This window comes from Lygodium microphyllum, chromosome 5, assembly GCF_053477565.2.
Source record: "Lygodium microphyllum isolate KBCC chromosome 5, Lygodium_microphyllum_v1.1.10, whole genome shotgun sequence".
In the NCBI taxonomy this organism is placed as follows: Eukaryota; Viridiplantae; Streptophyta; class Polypodiopsida; order Schizaeales; family Lygodiaceae; genus Lygodium; species Lygodium microphyllum.
In genome coordinates, this window is record NC_141139.1 from 65,613,998 (window position 1) to 65,627,430 (window position 13,433).

Sequence of the window (13,433 nt, forward strand, 5' to 3'; positions counted from 1 at the left end):
GGGTCTTCTTCTAATATTTCTTCATCTTCTAAGTCTTTTTCTTCCTGCATGTCTTCACGTAGAGGGCTCATATCTAAGTCATCAAGTTCATAAGTTGAAGATTCTCTTCGTTTGAAGAGTTTGATTGGTTTCCTAGCTATTGGAATCTTAATCATGGTCCAATCCATTTTAGCCAAAGAGTAAGTAGCATTATTATGTACTACTTTTACAACATATGGTCCAAACAATCGCTTGGCTAACTTCCTATGAGCACTATATTGATTGTCCAGGATGCTATCATAGACAAGAACCCAATCATTCTCTTGAATAGCTCTTGGACGGAGTTGATGATGCTTATCAAACCTCTTCTTATTCTTTAATCTTGCTATTTTCAGCCTTTCAATGGTTGTTTTGACATCTTCTGGCCTTCTTTCGAGTTGCCTTATGTGCAAAGTCAGCAACTCTTCTCTATTCATGCCTTCATCCCAAGGTAAGATACTCCATGTGACAATGGATTCCTCAATAGGCATAACATGTGGCTGTTCATATATAAGTTCAGTTGGCATATATCCTGTCACTGCACTAAGGGTAGTTCTATCAGCCCATAATGCGAATGGTAGCATTTTAGGCCATTCCCTCATCTTTCCTTTGCATGATTTTGCTAAAGCTTTAAGAATTGGTTGATGACCTCTTTCACTCTTACCATTGCCTTCAGGGTTGTAGGCTGAAGTAAGAAATAGCTTAATTCCCAATTGAGCAAAGAGATGGCGAGCCTCATCAGCATCCAATTCTCCTCTATCAGCAGTTACTTTAGCAACACATCCATACTTGCAAAATACTTCTTCAAGTAAAAATCGACAAACAGCATGAGTGGATTTTGATGTCAAGGCTTTTCCTTCCACTTGATTTGTGAGATCTTCTCTAGCAAGTACTAGATATCTCATGTTCCAAATTCTTGTAGGCATGGTTACTAAATCAATAACCCATCTACAGTGAATGGATAAAGGATAGGTAGGCTGAAGTCCATCTCTATGCTTTACCATAGAGTACATTTGACAAACATGACAAGACTCAACAAAATGCTCAATGTCATTATGCATGTTTTGCCACCAAAATTTCTCTTTTATTTTGGAAAAAGTGCCCCATTTGCCTCTATGACCAGCCAATAGGCTTTCATGAAATTCTTGCATGACCTGTCTTTGTGTCTTTTTGTCTCCTAAGACATGAACAGGCGCCCTTCCTTTCTTTTTTGCATGCCTCCAAAGATAACCATCTTTAAGAAAAAAACCATAAGCTTTTCTCTTAATTCTCTTGAGCTCTTCATTAGTCCAATCTTCTTTCTTTGTCATAGTGCTCAAAAATTGGCCAATTTTTAGCCAATCATCTGCATAATATTCTTATTTAAAGTGTGAACAAACCATAACATAACATTGAACATGCTGTTTACTAGCTGTCCATTGTCCTTCTTTGGTTGTTTCATCCTTCCTTTTAATGATGTAAAATTTGTTTTAGCAGCTGAACCTGTTGTACTTGCTGTAATTTTTGTTGTGCCTACATTTTTAACTACTGAATCAACATTAGATTCAGCTATACTTGCTGTTTTGAGATTTGTACCTGCATTTACAACATCATTTATAAACTCTGATTCTTCTTCATCCATCATTTCTTCTTTATCCCTATATCTGGCACACGAAATCATGTCAGCAACTGGATTATCTCTACCTGCAATATGTTTCAAATCAGGATTTAAGGATTTAATATAGGCTATCCATCTTAGCATGGCTATGTCGGGAGTGGAACAGTTGGTGATCATGCCCAAGAGTGGAAGGCAATCTGTTTCAACTATAACGTGTGCACCCATGAAGTACTCCCTGTCACATTTTAATGCAGTTACTACTCCCCAAAGTTCTCTTCTAATTTGAGCATGCCTTCTTTGTCATTCATTAAGAACCTTCACTCCAAAGCGAATTACATATCTATTGCCTTCAAGGTCATCTTGACCAACTGGCCATCCTATTCCAATAGGACTCGTGTCCACTGTGAGTATAATGGGCTCTCCATTAGAGTAATTAGCCCTCTTTAAAGTGGGGGCTGAAATCAGCATTTTCTTGAGTTTCCGAATAGCCTGAGTGTGTTCTTTTTCCCATATAAATCTTTGGCCTTTTCTTAGAAGCTGAAAAGACTTTAAGCAACATGGGCAAAATGTGGTATCCAAATAAGGTAGAAGACACATGCACCAAGAAATCTTCTTACCTCTGAAACATTTGTACATTCTTCCTGCATTTTGCTGATAGCATCTATTTTGGATGGAGAAGGCTTTCGGCCATATGGACCACACATATATCCGACCACAAGGACTTCTTCGACTCCAAAAACAGACTTAGCTCCTGAAAGAGTAAGATGGACTTCTTCTAATTTAGACAGGATTTGAGCACAATCATTAATATGATCAGAAACAAACTTTCGACAACCAAGTTCATTGAGTTCTTCATTTTTCTCATAAACTTCACATCCTTTGATTGGAACATCATCAAGAAAAGGAAGAGTCAATTGAGGAATATAATCCCTCAATACTTTATGCATAGCATTCATCATGTGAGCTACTGAATTCGTAGCCCCTTGAGGAAGAGTACACGTGCGGACTAGGCCAAGAGGCGTCTTCATTGTGGTAATTTCACGGCTTTCCAAAGCAAGCTAAAATTGGTCGTAGCCCGAATATAAATCTCCCATGGAATAGATTTCCCTACCTGCAAAAGCTTCAGCAAACTCATCAACAATTGGCCCTGATCCAACATTTCTAATAGTGACTTTATTGACGGGTTGTAAATCTTGAATGAATCACAAAGATCCATTCTTCTTAGGTACGGTAAACCATCGGTTGGAATATGGAGCTGAAGATGGCTCCAATATTCGCATTTTTATCTTTTCATTTAGAAGTTCCAATAACTTAGGTAAATGAGCCCTTGGAACCGGAATTGGTTTAAGATTCCAAGGAACATGTGAGACCGTAAATATCACCATTGGTGCCACAATGCTTGGATCCACACAACCAATTTCATGTGGCTGAAATGAAAAGACTTTACCATGATTCTTTAACATCTGCATGAAGATTTACTTTTCAGCTGCGGCAAGAGGAAAGAGTCTTCTTCAATTTTCAGCTTTTGTAGACTTTCTGCTGTAAATTGGTGAACAATATCTTTAGGATCACGAAGGCTTGGCTGTTTGGATACTCTTTCTGCTAGTCCTTCGCTTTCAGGTGGTAGAGGAGTAGCTACCGGCTTGACCTTTTTATCAATTGTTTTATACATTGTTTCTACTCTTACTTCATCCTTGTTTGGCTATCCAAAAGCTTCATAATCTGCAAATTCTTGAATTATGTCATACATATCCAATGTACATACCTGTATGGACTGATTTTCAGCTTGATTTTCTGCATGAATGGCTATATAAATTTCAGCCATTGTAACATTATAATTCAGCCCATAAAATAGTCTTGAAATTCCTTCATCTTTAGGTAAAACATCAATTTTCTTCAGCTCTTGCTCCATATGACACAAATACTTTCTTTCAGCCCTGTTCATGGCTGAAAACTGTTTATAACAGCCCACACTATTGGCTGAAAAAACCTGCAAATCAGCTTTTGGCCTTGCCTCTTTCATATGTAGAGGCAATTTTTTGTGACATGATGCACTGCCATAGTCTCCACTTATAGCAGTGCTACCCGAAAACCCTTAAATTCTCGGGCATTAGGAGGAACAGGATGATCTCTCAATCGATCCCTATTCCGGTGGTGATTAACACAGACGGTCAGGAATTGGACAGCTTTATCATTATCCTTGCTTCTTATCCGAGCCGAGCATATGACGAACCATCATCAAGAGCCTTTGTCTCTAAACGAGACTCGGAAATAAATGGTTGTCCAAGAATAATAGGATAGCTGCAGGAATCTTGAACAAAGAAATGAAATTCATCTTTTACATTACCAATAGTAACTTGTACATAAGGACATGCTGCATAAAGATCGCCAGAAGAGTTATTGGCTGCCTTCATGCGCCATCCTGGGTCCACATCAATGGGCCATCCACCATTCTCATAGAGATTTCTTGACATAACATTGATTTCCAAACCATGGTCTATAAGGGCAATGCATGGAGTTTCTTTTTCACTGATTTTAACAATAGTTTCAGTAGTCACCCTTGCCCAATGGCTACGGGAGTAGTGACTACTAGGAATAAAGTGTGCTTCACTTTCTTCTTGCATGTTGTGAAGAAGAGTTTTTTTCTTACGCATGGGCTGCACTTTAGATTGAGAAGTCCCCACCATAATGGCTTCTTCAGTTTCTACTTCATAAATGTCTTCATCTTTGGCTTCTATGGCTGCAATCAATTCTTTGGTTGCCTCCAATCGAATCCCTTGAGTTTTCAGCTTCTCTTCATCCTGCAAATACACATGAAGTACTTGCAAAAAAGCATGTACAGATTCTTCAATTTTCTCACCAACATATTGTCTTTTTCATTTAATTACATCAATTATTACATCATCAAATCCTCATTTTGCAATACCGAGAATTTCACCTAATGTAAATTCAATTTTACTTCCAAGAATCCTTTCTTCTAGGATCCGTTTAAAATCCGTTTGCAGTCTCTATGTCGGACTGCAACTTGTAACTGGGATGTTTGCTTTTTCTTTTTCTTTCTGTCTTCTTTGCTTGAGGGGCATCTCCCATGTCAAACTCTGGCGGTGGTGGATTTTTAGCAGCCTTCTGTTGGTTTGGTTTACTTCTTATTATTCGTTTAGTCGGTCCTGAAGAAGAAGGACCGGCAACATCTTCTTCTCTTCTTCTCTTTTCTTCTATCATGGCTTCTTGATTATTAATTTCAGCTAACCGAGCAAAAGCTGAAAATGAATCCACAGGCTCGGACCAACCATCTCTTCCTCGAATACATTGACTGGCAGTGGTTAAATCATCTTTAGTTGCCTTGCCTTGCTCCATGTGATCCAAGGCCTGCATCCACACTTTAGATTTTGCATTAATTTATATGCTTTAACAATTTCATTAGTTGGCTCAATTTGCAGCCCATAGGTTGCAGCATCAACAGCTGCATAGGCCATTCTTGTTGCCAACTCCTCCAATCTTTTCTTAATGCCATCGTTGCCGAAGTTTGGCTCAAGACGAAGCCCGGTTTCGGTTGCATGAATTTTACCATCCTTCCAAAAGACTAATTTTTGTGCTTCAGCTTCACGGAATGCACCACACTCCCTCTTGTCATGCTGAAGGCTATCACACCAAATACATCGTCTTTTGAAGCCTTCTCGTATAGGCCTTTGGGCAGTTGACCAGTTGACCGACCCCTTTCTTCTACTTTCACATCAAGCCTTTCCACTTTAGAGTTAATCTCCGTTAGGTTAAGATGGAGATCCTACATGCTTTTAATTAGCTCGTCCATGACATCCTTCTTTGGAGATGGAACATCAGAATTTCTTGGTTGCTCAGCCATAGAAACAAGAGGTCGAGAAACTGAAATAGGCTCCTTCATAGATTCACTTGTTACAGGGGCTAAACCCCATCTTAGGCGCAATCGCTCTCTTCGAGCAATCATATTAACTACTTCAATGACATCACTCCAAGCAGTCTTCAATCTCATCTCAGAGTTAGGATCTTCAAGTCGATCAGTTAGTTTTTCCTGAAGAGAAGAATCTGCAGCCTTTAGAAATAATTCGATCTTTTGACTTTCCATACCTTGTTGGTCGTCAGGATCTAGTTGGGCAAATTTGCTTTCAAATTCTCGATGAAGAGTAGTGTGGGGGTTAGACCCTTATTGGGCTTTTCGACCCATTCGGTGAAGACTTTCTTTGTCATAAGGCCAGAATCTTTAAGAAAAAATTCTTCTCGAAGAGCCTTCTTGAACACAGTCCATCCTGCTTCTTTTTGGAAAAGACTATGAATTCAGTCCTGGAGACCATGCACAGCTAAACGAGCAAAATAACGGCTCCAGGCATGTTGAGGGACTCCAAAGAAGACCATCTTGTCAGTATAAAGACAGATAAAAGAGGATATATTTTGCCCATTAAATTGCTTGAGCTCTTGTCCAACTGCTTCTAAGGCTTTTATGGCAGCAACATCAATCCGCTCTTCTTCTTGTCTCCGTTGTTGTTGCAATTGCAATTGCTGCTAAAATTGCAACTGTTGTTGTTGGCTTTCTTGCATTAGACGAACCAACTGTTGCAAGGCATCTCCTCCCGAACTTGATGATTCTCCCATTGGACTTCTTCTTCCTCAGCGGACCTTCACGTCGGGTTCACCACTATCATCGTGTTAAGGGTTGAAGGTCTACCACCGGGGCTTTAGTGTAGAAGAGGAGTTTAGGATTCAAAGTTCAGGAAAGGGACATAGATTGGGATTGAATAAGATCCGGGATTTAGAAATGATTTAGGTACGGAAGAAGAATTCAAGCTTTTTCTCAATGTATTTAGCATACATGAACGGAAGAAATAACTCTATCTTGATAACATCAAATGTCTCTGGATACATACATCATGTCATAAATGACATTTTTAGATTCTCAATTCAATTATGGATATCAAATGCAAGTTCTAATGGCTTTTATTTCAAGTACAAAGATGGATTTCAACCCTTTGGAACAAGTATTAAGTTGATAGACTCAAATGCATTCAAGATTTGGGCCAATGATACATGAAATGAATTGAAGAAGCATAATTTTAGCTTCAGCCCTATTTTAAAACAGAAAATTCCAGCCCATAATCAAGCTCAAAATGAGTGCATAAACTCATGAAGAAGCACCTCTAATCATTAATGAACAAAGTCCTGATGAAAAGAGGTCATTTCCTTCCATTACAACCACATAAATCTCTTGTTTGCTCATAAAAATGGACCATAACAGTGGGCTCCCCTGTTTATGACTGGTTATTTCAGCCCATATCAGCCCATATACCTTCAAAATCCTCACCCTTTGCTTGCCCCAAAGTCATTCAAGTACTTGGGTACAAGTCGGGCTTCATTGGACCAAGAATGAGGTAGACAAAATGAGAGAAGTCGTGCATAAGAGCAGGCTGAATACTTTTCTCTTAGATTTTCCTCTTTTATAGACTGTTTCAACATGCATTTTCGTCAAACCAAATGGGCAGAGAAGTGGAGATCTCACCATGCTTACTCCTACAATTTTTGGGCCTATTGATCTTCACTTTGCATGCTCCAAATCATGCACCATAGCTCCAGCTCTCTCCAATTGTGCTTTAGACTGTGTAGCCCGCATTTTGAGCTGAAAAATGCGGGCTGCTCCCTGCTCAGGCCCTGATCACTTTTTGACCTACCCAAGTCACTTGCTGGTCACTTAAGTCTATTACTTCAAGTCCCATGTGAACCTAGTGGACTTTTGGCAACTTTTGGCATTTTTCTTGGGTTCTGACCATATTTTTGCACCTGAATCAATGTGATTTATTCTGCAGACTGTCAATTACTTCTAGTTGACCAAGTTGTAGGTTCCCATAGACTTATTTTTCATAAATATACATGGTATAACTGAAAATTATATGCTAAATACATAAGAACTTGTGTAACTAAGTTGGTTATTGGATAACAATGTCTGAATTTTGTATGCAAATTCTTCATATAACTTCCAGTGAAGATCTTCTATGTTCATAAGAATCCCATGATTTATATTATGAACAGTAAACTCTTTGACAATGTGAATGAAGACCATGTCTTCTTCTTCGAAGACTCTATCTTAACGTTTCAAATCCACATATACCTTCAGTCTATCCTTGGCAGCTTGGATGTCTTGTCTTATTGACTTTATTTGGTCATCCATCTCTTCCAACATCTGCCTTGAAGCTTCAACCCTTAAGGTTGGATCTGAAAAGTTTAGGGGACTTCGACAGTCATGACCATACAATGCTTGGAAATGAGTCATCTAAATGCTTTGTTGGTAAGAAGCATTGTAGGCAAATTCAACCAAAGGCAAATATTGAATCTAGCTCTTCGGCTCCCAACAATAGTATGCCCTAAGCATATCGTCGATGACTTGATTTACTCGCTCTGTTTGGCCATCCGTTTGGGGATGGTAAGCGGTGCTAAAATAGAGTTGAGTCCTAATAGCTTCAACGATAGCTCTCTAGAAGTGTGACGTGAAGAGAAAATCACGATCACTAATGATTCTTTTGGGTAAACCATGTAGCTTGAATATCTCCTTGATAAAAAATCTTGCAATGTCAGAGGCTTTATAGTTTGTCTTTACTAGAATAAGGTGCGCAAACCTTAGTAAGCATGTCAACCACAACCATGATGGAGTTGTATCCTCCCTAGACTTGGGGTAGGCCTACAACAAAATCCATACTGATGAATTCCCATTTCATTTGGGGGATGTTAAGCGATTGCAGCTTTCCTGGCATCTTGACATGTTCGGCTTTGATAAGTTGACAAGACAAACACTCGACGACATATTTGAGAACGTCACCTTTAAGCCTCTCCCAATAGTAGCTCTTCCTAACTGCATTAAGAGTCTTGGCATAGCTAGGATGTCTTGAGAAAGGGGAATTATAAGCTTTCCACAATATCTTCTGCTTAAGTGACTGACTTGCTGGTACACACAGCCTTGTTCCATAGTAGACAAGTCCACTATTGATAGAAAATTCATGATACTTAGCATGCAGCTTTTGATCCTGATCTTTGGTAGAGATTTCCTTTAGCATCTTTTGATAGGTTGGATCATGGCATGCTTCCTCTCTAGCTAATTAAAGTATTGGATTGTTTGGCATAGATAACTTAGTAGCTAGAGATCTAGTTGTTGATGGATTTTGCAAGATTAGAGAATTAAGGAATGCCTTGTGACTGAGTACATTGGCAACTACATTCTCTTTTCCTGGTCGGTACTTGATTTCAAAGTCATATTCCTCCAGTACTTCAATCCACAGACGTTGCCTCATGTTGAGCTCATTCTGGGTAAAGGTCCATTTGAGACTCTTATGGTCAGTTACTAGGGTAAACTTGTTACCCAATAGGTAGTGTCTCCAAAGATTTAGAGCATGGATGACAGCTAGCAATTCTAGATCATGCGTAGCATAATTCTTCTCATGACTCTTCAATTTCCTTGAAGAGTATGCTACAGGATGACCTTCATGCATGAGTACAAGGCAAGTATGCTAGCATCAGTTACTACCTCAAACTCTTTATTGAGGTCAGGAAGTTTTAGAATAGGTGCTGATACAAAACTTTGCTTTAATCTGTCGAAGCTATTTTGTTCGGGAGTTGACCATGCAATGGTTGTTTGCTTCTTCAATAAGTCCATTAGGGATGCTGCAATCAAAGCATAGTTTTTGATGAAGACCCTGTACCATCCTGTCAATCCAAGAAAGCTGCGTATTTCTTTGACAGATGTTGGTATTGTCCATTCTAGCACATCTCTAACCTTGGCTGGGTCCACTGAGATTCCTTCTGCTGATACTATGAATCCCATATATTCAATCTGATGTTTGAAGAATGCATACTTCTTCATCTTAGAATAGACTAAAGTGTCATCGAAGAAGACGAGCACAAAATCATCAAGATATGGCCTAAAGATATCCTGCATTAACCTGTTGAAGGTGGGAGATGCATTCGTGAGTCCGAATGACATAACTAGGAACTCAAAGTGCCCATATCTTGTATTGAAGGCCGTCTTTGGGATATCTTCTTCCTTGATCCTTATTTGATAGTAACCTAACCTGAGATCAATCTTGGAGAAGATCTTTGCACCTTGAAGATGATCAAGAAGCTCATCTATTCTAGGAATAGGGTACTTGTTCTTGACCGTTGATTGATTCAACCCTCTGTAATCAGTACATAGTCAAAGTGTTCCATCTTTCTTTTTCTAGAATAGTACTGGAGCTCCCCATGGTGAACTGCTAGGATGGATATAGCCCTGTTCTAGCAATTGCTTGAGTTGTTCCTTCAGCTCAATTGCTTCTAGTATGGACATTCTATAAGGTCTCTTTGCAATTGGCGCAGCTCCTGGTATTAACCTAATCTCATGATCCACTTCTCTTTGAGGCGGGAGTTCTGTCAACTCTTCAGGGAATACGTCCATGTATTCCTTTAGCCAAGAAGGTCCTTCATTAGACTCTTGCTTCTGATCTAACTTGTTGAGTTTGATCAAGTAGACAGGTAATCCTTTTCTGACTCCTTTTATGATCTGAGATACTTTGGCCAATTGGATTTTTGACACTCCAGCCTCACCTTGAGTTGTGACTAATTCCCTTTCAGAGTTTCGAAAGGAAACTTGACCCTTTCCACAATGAATGTGGGCGTCATTAGGCTTAAGCCAATCCATTCCGAGCAGACACTCATGGATACCTAAATTCATGACTCTAAATTTGACTGAAGTCTTCTTTCCTCCCAGAAAGAATTCCACCTTAGCAGTTTGCCTGGTATAAGTAACCTCACGACCATTTGCCAATTCCACAAGCAAGGTAGGTGCTTCTACTGTGGCTATTCCTAATCTTTTTGCACATGCTGGTGAGATAAAGGAATGTGTACTGCCACAATTAATCAAGGTCTTGAAACTTTTACCTTGATAGTCCAACGGTGTTAGAATCACCGAGAACTAGCGATTCAGCCCTTTCTTGTGTAGAGCGACATGGACTGTCGCCCTTTCAAATTCAGCTTCCATGGTTGGATCTTCTTCTTCTTCTTCTTCGCACATTTTCCTATTGGCAACGCACACGGTTCTTCCTCTGCCTTGGGTAGCAGCTCCTTCACCATGGCCCGTTACTTGGAAAGGTGCTTGGCGATGTCCTCCACCAAGCTTGGGACATTGACTCTTGAAGTGACCGGGTTCGTTGCAGTGGAAACAACTGAGATTTTGGCCATTACTTTGAGTAGGAACAAAGTTGTTGAAGTTATTAGTCCTTGCTTTCTTTCTTTGTCCCTGATTATGACCTTGAACTCTCTTCATTTGAGGCCTGAATGCTTCTTTGTTCGGGTCATTATAAGACCAACCTTTGTTACCCCTTGGTCTAGATTGCACCTCCTGAATTATGGGCACCACTCGAATGAGTGCATCTTGAAGATCTGATGGGCGCATAGATTCGAGACGGGTATTTATTGGTGGATTTAAACCCGCACAAAATTTGGACACATGTTGTGTCATGTCCATCTGTGGCTCATACTTAAGAAGTGAGACAAATTTAGAATAGTATGCATCAAGAGTGAGTCCCAACTGTTTTAGTTCATAGAACTCATTCATTTTCTGCATGCGGTATACAGGTGGTAAGTATCTTACCTGCACGGCTTTCTTCAGTATCTCCCAGGTAGCGGATCCCTTGGCGATCCCTTGATCCCTGCACCATTGCTTCCACCAAAGCTTGGATTTGCTGGTGAGCTTTAGCTTGGCGAGCATAGCCTAATTGGCAGGTGCAATACCGACTGCTTCGAAGTAATCCTCCATGGATTCAGTCCAAATTTCAGCATCTGCTTGGATGGACCTGCCTCTCCCATCAAACTCAGGCGGCAGAATCTGCTTGAGAAGAAACTTCTTCTTCTGGATTACATCAGTACTTGATGTAGAAGGCAAATTGGGAACTTGTACCTGGGGTTGTGCCTGGATAAAGGTTTCTTAATGTTATTTCACGATAAACGTTATTAATTTATATTACATCTTTAATTCTGCTATCACCCAGGCAATCTAACCACATAAATTTTTATCAATTCTCATGCACAATCAGACATTGATAAAAAACGAGTCTTATTTTTATTTATATGGGCATAGCCCTTTCAGAATACAACATTTCTTGTGATGATAAGCCAACTGTTACATTTAGTTTGGGGAGAATAACGTTGTATTACATTTATCTACATGAACTGTATAATAGTATGGTTTCGGATCATGGATCTTCAGGGATCGGTAAGTCATTGGAAGTTCAGTGTATCCTTTCCTTTGGAACCCATTCTTCTCATGGCGCCCCAACACTTTAATCCTGTCGGCAGGGATTACATGGGTTACTTCCTCATATATATATGAGTTCATCTCAACCCTCTATCCTCGAATATGTAAAGTTGAGTTTACGTGAGCTTCCACAAAGATGAACAACTTCATGACTTTCAGGTCTTCCAACCACTTGATCCTTTTTCGATTGGTTTGTAGGTAAGCAAACTAGTGGGCAGCTATATAGTAGATTCCTGAAGCACTCATCCATCTTTGTTCCATGTACAAAGGTGATGGATTATAGATTTGCTCTAGGATGTTCATCATCTCAACCCTTTGTCGATAATACAAAGAATGAATTGTAGTCATAAACATGATTCGAAATACTAAGAACTTGTTCCATGCTTTGTAATTCTGCAAGACAGTATTGAAAGTAAGAAAATGTTTGGACAGTAACATTTGCTTTACTTCATCTTATTAAGATTTCATAAAAACAATTCTGTTGTTGGTCGGCTCTGATACCACGCTCTGATACCAAGTGTAACGTGTCCACTTGTATCTTCAGGACACGTCTTAGCAGTCCATCGAAAAGGATGTCTAGAAAGCTCCGCCTGGCACTCCCATGGAATGTTACGGGGTTTGCGATCTAGGGCTTTCTGCGTCTGCCACGTAGCGGAAGTACTCCGGCTGTTCCCACTTAGGATCGACGTGAATTAGCGTTTTCCTTATTGGTCATTTCCTAAGGGCAACTAGCGTCAGACCCAAGAGACCTACTTTACGTAGAAATGCCAGGTCTGAAGTGGATTCACGCTGCACTTGGTTCAAGGAGAATGGGAAAAGAGAGGGATGCAAAGCTCAACCTCTCTGCCATAAGGCATAGTCCCATTCCGTTCCCCTAAAATAGTGTAAATCGGGTTCAATCATAACTCTAGGTCAACGCTTTTGTTGTTCTTGTTCTTTGACAATCTTCCTGCTGTCCATCGTGATTTGAGAAAAGTTCCCGGCCAACTAGGACCACCCATCCGTAGGATGGACCTATGGCCCATCCTCCGCACTTTCCTCAGGTTGTTTTAGTTATTTAATCACCTAACACATTAGTTGGACATGTAACAACCAGCTTCTTTAATTAACCCATTAGGCACTGGTTCCTTCACGTAATCTATCACTTGACATAGAAAAACAATATCAGACAAGTTCCTTATTAATAGGTTATCATATTTATCTTTGAAATATAAAGAGTCCAGCCCGTAGGCTTATCCACAATCCACCCAAAGGCTATCCAGCAATCCACAAGGATCACTAATCCAAGTTTCTGCCTGTAGACTAGTATGCGGCCCTTGAGATCCAATCCTGAGTCACGTTAGCCTCTTGTGCAGGGCCCGGAAGGCAAGGGATTTACGGCCATAGCCCCCTCTAGCACCCAAGCGTCCTTTTGCTCAAAGTAGCGCTCAACGGAGAGACCTCTCACGGCAGGTTCGGTCCACTTGTCCGGCGCGGTTAACAACCCCCTTGGTTAGGGTCAGGTAGGCAGTCGGG